At 35.6% G+C, this 9,466-nt stretch overlaps 1 protein-coding gene across 1 annotated transcript in view; it reads right to left on the bottom strand.

Moving 5' to 3' along the window:
- Positions 1-8,958, bottom strand: part of LOC117124625 — a 13,633-nt gene extending 4,675 nt beyond the window's left edge. The window contains exon 1 of the mRNA XM_033270921.1: positions 8,856-8,958. The gene's annotated coding sequence lies outside the window, so the exon portion shown is untranslated. The remainder of the gene's footprint in view (positions 1-8,855) is intronic.
- Between the last annotated feature and the right edge of the window lie 508 nt (positions 8,959-9,466).

Genomic DNA, 9,466 nt, shown 5'->3' with positions numbered 1-9,466 from the left:
TCTTATTCAACATCAATTCCTTTATTTAAAAAATCACTCAAAACGCACTTATTCCAACAATAACATGAAGCGCCACTGATAATTACTTCGGTTTTTTAAATGGCGCTATATAAGTTCTTACTTTATTATTATTATTATTATAAGTTGGACATAGCGATTAATGTGTGGGAATAATGATTTGTTGTAAAAAGTGAAATTTGCTATTAGTATTTCTAGTAATCAAACATAGTATCCCTCTAAAAAAGGAAAATATCGGACAAAAAGTAACTTAAAATATAGGAAATCTTTGAACATAAATTGTACTGAAACATTAGAATATAGGACTAAACTGTATCTAAGGGTACTTCATTGTTGGAAAATTCAAACTCAACATCATCCTTACCCGTGCTCAGGGATAGATCTATATACGCCACAGCCTTAGACACCTCCCTCGTATTATTGTTTCATATAAAGTTCCCCCTCCCCCGTTCTGAAAGGTTCCTACGCTTATGAGCTGATAGGTGTAGGAAACAAAGATTGTGGCAGGCTTTTTGATTCTAGACATAGAAGTAGGACTCGGGGCCTGGGAGGTGGCGGATAGCTCCCTTAACCAAATATTACTGTGGAAAATATGCTGACATTTTTTTTCGACCACTGCTATTACAAAAACTGGACTTCAATAATCTTGTTTGAGGAGAATGGTTATGTGAAAAACGCATCCTCGGGTAATTAGACTAACGATCTAAGCTTGCCCAAATACTACGGTGGCAATATGCAGAAATACATTGTTAGACTAACCTAGAAAGCGAATAGTGTTGTAATCGTACATGACGTGGCTGCTAATAGTGCTCAGCATCAATAATTCTTAATTTTTCTTTCGGTGGGAGGCATGGTTGGACGTTGAAATTATAGACTAATGAGACTTGGAATTAAATGTTGAATCTTTCCTCCCTTCGACTATGATGTAGGCTGTGATATGGGATATATCGTATTGAGAATTAGATAAATAATGTAGGTTCTTCTGTACAATATCGGGAGCGGCATACTTGCAGCAAGCGACAACGTCAATGGCATAATGTTTTGTTTTTTTTGGAGCTAGAAATGGCTGTTAATAGGCAAAATTTTAAAAAAGCCTGGTGACCCCATCCCCCTGTGGAACGTCAGATATGTTGAAGTAAAATTGTGGCCACGTAAAAAAGGTTGAAATTTAATGTTCTACAGTAGTTGGACATATTCAAACAATATGTTAGCCCCATGGACCTCCAAATCAATAGTCGTTTGGTGTCAAATGGAAATGACATTCTGTAATAAATATGTTGGTATTAATTTGGTTGACTTGCATGGAAATAACAATATACAGAAATAGCGTATTTGTTTTATTTTCCACCGTACCATAGTTCGTTTTGTTTTATTTCCAACCATTGATGCAAAATAGTTCTATCTGTTACAACCTTTCTTTTTGGTTGCTCCCCTTCCCCACTAGTTGGTTTGAGGGAGTGATATATCCTACCTTACCCCACCTCAGATTTGCGCCGCCAATCCTGTGCACGTTGTAGCGAGATCTAATGACAACTCCCTGTTTTTTAGCACTGAAGTGTGATGTCAACAAATTCACCAAAGACTACAGTAACCACGCAGCAGATCAAAGTCAAAAGTTGTATGACGTTATTAAGCGCATTAACTGTAAATTGCGAAATTCACTTACAAACGACTTCTTGTTGGGATGATAACAAGATCATACTGTATCCAAGTTTTCTCACTTAAGCAGGTTTTCTACCAGGCGAAAGTTTATTCGGGCGAATTGAAAGCGTCGTTCATGCGCATGCGCATTCATATTTCTTTTGGAGTTTTCGCTTCAGCGAAACTGGTACTGTAGTACCAAACAATTTCTACTTTTTACGAGGCGAAAAAAATGTACAGCCAAGCAGAACTCAGGAAGCAAAACGAAGCTTTCGATTTGCCCAAATAAATTCGCAAAGTTGGAAACAGGCTTTATAGCTAAAACACTTTTGTCTGATGCACATTGTTTGAAGGAATATATTATATATTTTAAAATAATGAACTGATTGAATTATGTTTTTTACAGTTGGCATTTTTGGCTTAATTACATCCACGAAGATCTTTCATTAGTGGCATTCGAACTACCACATATAGACTTAATAACAATTGATGACAATTATTGTCATCATAAAAATACTTTCTTCCTAAATGACCCTAGGGGTGCATGTGTTCCTTGAAAAGCTCTCTGGTGTACTTTATCACTGCCCATTCAGGCTAAGTTATTGAAATCACATTCCAAAGTGGATTGATCTTCCAAACCACCAAATTAATACATTTGGATTTGGATATGTTGCAAGATAATGATGCGTTCCAATTTGAGGCTACTGATTTCAATCCTAGTAATGACAGATGTTTCCCATACCAATACTAACTGTACTAAGCCTCATAAATAGATCAATTCTATCATGAAGGGTCGTGTCACTTGGTGTTATTGTTTGAGATTAAAATCCTCAGACACTGGGCATATCATTTTAGAATGTTGCAATTCATACTCAGTTAATCACTTAATTCATTTAATTTTTTGTGTGTATTTTTTTCACCAGATCAACTTGAAATTTGGAATGATGTACGGTACTCTAATGGTGATAAATTCATTAGAAGTGGGAGGCTCTCAAAAATGGATTTTAAAACTTGGAATGGCAGAGGACCCAGCTGTTCAGCAGCTCATTAAGAGTTATGACGATAGCAACAGTAAGTTATTGAGATGTTTTTCATCACCAGGTGGATTCCTCAATTTACTATTAGAATTCACATTCTCGATCATCCATTGGCATTGCCTTTGAGATTAAATGTAAGCTGTCATGCACAGCTTTTTGCATCAATTCGTAGACCCTTACCTATTTATTTGTTTATTATGACCAGAAAAACAGGTTTAATATCCACATGATATATGTTTAATTCTGTATAAATATGCTGTGCATGACAGCCTACATTTAATCTCAAAGGCAATGCCAATGGATGATCGAGAAATGTGAATTCTCAAAGTAAATTGAGGAATCCACCTGGAGAAACATCTCAATAACTTACTGTTGCTATCGTCATAACTCTTAGGCCTGGTTCAGACTAGGTGGATAAACCCGCCTCAACTCACCGGGTTTATCCACCTGCCAGTCTGAACTAGGTGGCTTATCTCTAGCCGGCTATGTTCCTATAGTAACTAGGCCTGGCGTGCCATCGTGTTTAACTTTTCTAAGCCGGGGTTTAATCGTTGCGGGGGGTCTTGCATTGACTTCGGGTGACGGAATGACCAATCAGCATTCAATTACGTACGCTGTGAGCGAGTGTACGTTTCGCGAGCAATGTTTTGAATCACGTTTCCTGGTTAAGTTCATTATTATGCAAATTCTCGCCTGGCTAAACCCGCTAGTCTGAACGCCCGGCAAAGTTAAGCCGGGCTTAACGTTGAGCCGGGCTTAACTCAAGCCTGGCTTATCTGCAAGTCTGAACGTAGCCTTAATGAGCTGCTGAACAGCTGGGTCCTCTGCCATTCCAAGCATTCCAATATGCCAAGCAATGTATAATTATTTATATTCTCTGCTATGCATTCTATCATTCCTAACCATTTATGCAATATGTTTATTCCCATTACTCTATTCACAATTACCCCACTCGATCCAGAACTCATGTTCACATACCTACACATAACACTAATTATTGTTAACATAATATTAGATACTCGGGCCCTACAATGATGAACAGTCTTCCCCCCTAATTCTAAATGCTGTTTCTCTAAAAACATTTAAAAAAAAAATACACCTGATGTCACACTATTAAAATTACAACCCTTGGTCACGATTTGATATGTACTGCTTCAACATGAACTTCAGTTGTTTATTCCTTTCATTCATTCATTTATTTTTATTTTTCTTATTTTTATTTATTTTTTCTTCTTTGTTTATTTGTTTTTTCTTTGTCCTGTGTTGTTTCTTTTTCGTTTTTTGCTTGTTCCTGGCATGCCCTTCACAAGAACTTAATCTTCTTGGGATCTTGCCATCTTCCTTTTTGGTTTTGTTCTTTTAAATTGTATATTTGTGTTTTTATATGGAAGGAAATAAATTTCTTTTGGAAATTAAAATGAAGCGAAAACTACCATAGAAATGTGAATGCTCATGCGCATGAACGACGCTTACGGTTAACTAGATTTAGGCAGGCTTGATTTTTATATTACTGTATTAGGGCAGCATGTAACGCTTTAATTACCTTGGCATTTTCAGTAAATTTGTCATTTGTTATTATTAATTCTTAAAATACTGATGCGTCTTACTTAGCTTAGGCCTATCAATTGGTGGATCTGAGGGAATCAGAGTGTCCTGAGCCCTACCTCCTCGGGGCAAAAAAAAAAAAAATAATAATAATTCGTCGCTCACATCACGAACTAACACAATTAAATTCAATTGTGTTAGTTCGTGAAATCAAAAAAGCGCGTCAAAATACGCGCTGTTGTCGTTAAGGGCTTTTTGTGTGGTAAAGAATACAAAATTGCTTGACAACCAATACGCGCTCGTTTTGACGCGCTACTGTGATTTCACGAACTAACACAATCTACTTTGATTGTGTTAGTTCGTGATGTGAACGACGAATTTTAGACCAACCTTTTCAGGACCGTAATTTGTTATAATGGGAAAAAATAAAAATGAGTCTAGACCTGTCTTTCAATCAAAATACTGATGCATCTTACTTATAGGCCTATAAATTGGCGGATCTGAGGGGATCAGGTTGTCCTGACTCCTACCCCCTCAGGGGCAAAAAAAAAAAATTTTTAATAATAATTTTAAACCAACCTTTTCAGGACCGTAATTTGTTATAATGGGAAAAATTAGAAGGCGAGGAAGCTCGTTTCCTGCCATCTAGGAATCAAAATTCTCCAGAAGAAAGAATACCAACCACCTGTCTTTTGGGGGTTTATCGATTCATGTAAAAAAGTATACCTATGAGCTACTCATTTTTTTCTGTATGTATACCGGTACACACATAATAGGCCTATTTACTGTAATAAAAATGAGAAAAATTTACTTGACCGTTTTCAAGAGGGGAAAACCTTGTGTAAATAATTGTAATCATTTGAAGCGCCCACTGTAATTTTGAGCTATCTGTTTCAACTAGGTGTGAGTCCAGCTGAGATAATTTTGGTTCCACTGACACCTTAATTTGGTTTTTTGTAATATATTGAAATTACTTGGGATTTACTATTGAAAAGGTTGTTTGTAACTTTTGTACTACAGTACACCTTTTACGACATCTTTTTGTTTGACAATGATTGTGTTTGCGACATATGTAAGTTACTTTCTTATCATTCTTTTTGCATGGTATGAAATATATAGCTTTATATAATTAACTTGTATTAGGTAATTTCGTTACTGATAATTAATCTATGTTGGTATTTTACAGCATACATATTGTTGATGTTGTTTAAAGTTGGTTCATCTGAAGATTTATTTTAAGAAACGATGATTGTTTAATATTTAAACAAGTGTTTTAAAATTATTAATTTAAGCATAGATGTATATGGACATGTATAAAGCCCCATTTACACTAGACATGATTACGACACGACAACGACACGATACAGATGCGCACAGTGTTGAAGAATATAAACTACGCGATGATATGTCGTCGTGTCGTAATCGTGTAGTGTAAATGGGGCTTAATTAAGACATTTTTTATCATTAATATTGATTGCAAAGGTTACTCTATGTATTAAACTGTAGGATGATATGTAATATAATAGTTACAAGATACCAATATTGGGCCCCATTTATCTTATATCTTTAGTATTAAGTTCCCGAAATGTACCGGTACTCATTAGTATTCACTGGAGAACAATCCATGGTTGGTTGGAAATAGCAACGACATAGCTTGTTATATTTATGTTACAGTCACCTTTAAGTTTAGATTAATGGGCCATTTGATTTTGTTTTTAAAGTATTGTATGCTATTGGATGTGTCAAAGTCAAGTACTGTTAAGTTGAAAGTTCTGATAATGTTTCTTGAACCTTGGCTCACCTCTATATATATCAGAGTGTTTACTACACTTTACTCTACATATATGTTTACTTGTTAATGTAGAATAATATGTTATTTTATTAATTTTTTATATTAACTGTTTAATAATGATGATACTATTTGATAACTAATGTAATGTTAATGGTTTAATGAGCTTTTAGTGGTCACTAAAAGTCGACAAAAATCTTACTTTGTTATTTGTTGGCATTTTAGTCGCCAGCACGGAAGAGCAGCGACGTTCGCAATACGCATCAATTGTAAATAAATTGTATATATTGTACTTTGTGGATGTTGTCTCCTTCGTCTGCGTCGATTGATTACACGTGCCACCTAGCGGACGCGTAGCGTTCGTTACTGTGATTGGAAGGTGGGTGTCGCAAACGCAATGGTTGTCAAACAAAAAGGTGTCGTAAAAGGTGTCTACCGTAACTAGTACAAAAGTTACAAACAAGAACCTTTTCCAAAGTAAGTTCAAAGTAAATTCAAGAGAATACAAAAAAAAAAAATCCCTTTCTTTTTGAGGTTTTTCGGAAACATTTTGCACCTCCCCCCCCCCCTTAAATTTGATCCCAGATCCTCACCTTCTATCCCTAGGTCACGTATGATCGCGAAATAGATCGAAGTTTTGTAAACACATAGGCCTAGGGCCTACGCTACGTACTGGGTCTGCTCTGTCTTTATTATTCATGTTGAACGGGTTCTGAAATATCGAATTTTGGTACAACTACATAAGATTTAAGGAATTTCTTATTATCAAGAAACTTTATTTTGTTATTATTCATGAAGTTATGGCCTTCTAAAAATGCTTCAAATTCCAATCGAGAGCAAGTAGACCCCCTGCATTGCAAATATCGTCACCACCGATTAAGATTCTGAGGTGAGGTAACAGAGCTTCTTGATACTTACAGGAGAGCTATTTGTAGCTCACCTCTTATTTCTTTAGATGAAATTCTGATTACAGAAAAATAATAGAAATATGAAATAAAACAACACACCCTTTGAACACTAATATTAATTACTGTAAGTTTGATTATTTTTTCCGATTATTGCATATTTAAAGAAATTGTTGATATTTTGGATAGCTCTCATGCAATTTAAATATTTTCCACTACTACAGTAGTAAGACAAACCCCCTGATGCTATATTGTTTGAGTGATTTTGGGCTATTTTAGCACATTAGTTATGTATGTGACAGTGTTCATCTATAAAATGACTTCTGTATTAAAATTCTCAGCATCCTTGATTCATCAATTTATGTTAATAAGAGTAACTACAAGAGATTATTATGTGAATATCATGAGTTAATGTTATATACTGAACTATCCCATCATTTGAGATAGCTCGCGCTGTACGAATTAGCGTCGTCCTTTAAGTCAGACTCCGGAGGAAATTTTTTTTATATATATTTTGTAGAACTGATTTTTCTAAGACCAAAAAAAGTTATTTGACGAAAAACTGGGGAACGGTGAATGAAATACAGATTTTTGAATATTAAAAAACTGGGGGAATAAGGTGTAAAAATGGGCAGTTACGCCCATTTTCCCCCCAGTTTTTAAATATTAAAAAACCTGTATCTCATTCACCGTTCCCCAGTTTTTCGTCAAACAACTTTTTTCTGTCTTAGAAAAATCAGTTCTACAACGTATCAAAAAATTTTTTTCATCCGGAGGCTGACTTTACATGAATTAAATGAATATTAGCTCATTAGAAGAGATTACAGAGTAACGCTTAAATGCTGTACGATACAGGCGCATGTTATTATATTGGCGATTTTTTGGGAAGAGCTAATAAGATAGAAATTTTTAATAATTAGAATGTTTATTTGTACAAAAAAAAAATATATTATTTAGAATGTTCATTTGTAAAAAACTGAAATATCCTAAAATTGAAAAAAAAAAAAAAAAAATCTTAAAATTGAGGAAAGAAAATTGAACACCAAGACGCGATTGGAACTCTCAACCAACCTTAAGTTATTTAGAACACATCCTCAACCGAACGCTCTCCCCATGCTACGTGCCCTATTAGTGGTAATGGCAGTAATGTACAATCCTTGCTGAAACCAGTGTTTTGTTTTTTAGGTGTAGAGGGAACCATAGGGTCCAACTTTAAAAAGGGCAATGAACGTTTATTGGAAATCACCTCTAGTTTATATGTGTACAGAAGTTCATGCACGTCCCTCAAAAACTGGCGACGCTGGGTGCTTTTAAAATTCTCTGGTAACAACAAGAACAAGAACAAGAACAGCAGCGAGGCCCTGGGTTCAACGCCTTGCGCCGGACTTAACAATAGAATGCTTACCTTTTAGTGAGAGGTATAGCCGGTAGTATAATGTATGTACAGTACATACAGGCGCGGCCTAGCTAATCCACAATCTAATTTTTCATTTGCATACCCAGTTATTTTTGGGGATCCATGCCCAGGTAAAGCTTTTTGCAATCTGTTTAAGGAACAAGCGTACTAAGTAGAAAAAAACATAATGTTCCACGTCCGAACATTTTTGAAAAAGGAAGCGTGTGTTCATTTTTCTTTTAATTAAATTATTAATTATTAATTATTGCCAAATATCATAGGATTTGTGGTATCACGTTTGAAAGGCAGGTAGTCTTACACTATTTACTATTTTCAGGCCTCTTCTATGCCTGTACCCTTTACAAAATCACTGTTAATAACTGTCATTCGATTAGATTACCCTAAGTGCATTAGATTTTGGTTTTCAGTAAAAGAGAAGAGGGGGAAAAAAACGGTCCCCAAAAAGAAGGAGAAACATGGTTTACTTTTTTTGTTTTGATTTTTACTAGATTTACGTCTCTTACCTTGATTTTCGCCGTTAGCTGGGGTAGATTTGTGGTAACCAGTATACTGACTTAAGCGTCGGGTGTTCGAACAGAACGTTTCAAACGTAGCTGTGAGTTGTCGCTGGGTGAAGTAAATGAAGGCGTTTTGGGTTTCCTATTTGAACGATTCGAAGCAAGCAGTTATTCTTGATGCAAATGATGTTTGTTTTGTCTAACAACCAATGGGATGTCAGAAACACTCCTTTATAACCTCCCATTGGATACCAACAATAATTACCTGGCTCAGCTAGCCCGAAAATGAAAATAAAACTCCCTGTGTTAAAAAGTAATTCCAAGATTTACATTTGCTTTCTTTTTCTTCTTTGTCTGTCAGAAGGGACAAATTGCTTATTATTTTTGCTTTAAAGTTCTGATGGGCCTTCTAAGCTGCAGCACGGTTTATGATGGTATCAAAATCAATACCAGACATAATGATCGCTTGTGTTTCCATCACCAAGCATTAAGGACCCAAGCATTTTTCAACTCGGTAGCCATCAGGTTGCCTCGTGTTTGGGACCAGCTCCCTAGATTGTTAACCGATGCTGCAGTTTTAGAAAGCCCATCCTCTTTTCTTTGTAAGGTTTCTTTGT

The sequence above is a fragment of the Anneissia japonica genome, unplaced genomic scaffold (genome assembly GCF_011630105.1).
Source record: "Anneissia japonica isolate Jap-2015-1 unplaced genomic scaffold, ASM1163010v1 scaffold287833_len2544123_cov190, whole genome shotgun sequence".
Lineage (NCBI taxonomy): Eukaryota > Metazoa > Echinodermata > Crinoidea > Comatulida > Comatulidae > Anneissia > Anneissia japonica.
Note: the sequence above shows the minus strand (reverse complement) of the source record. Positions and strands in the feature narration are given on the sequence as shown.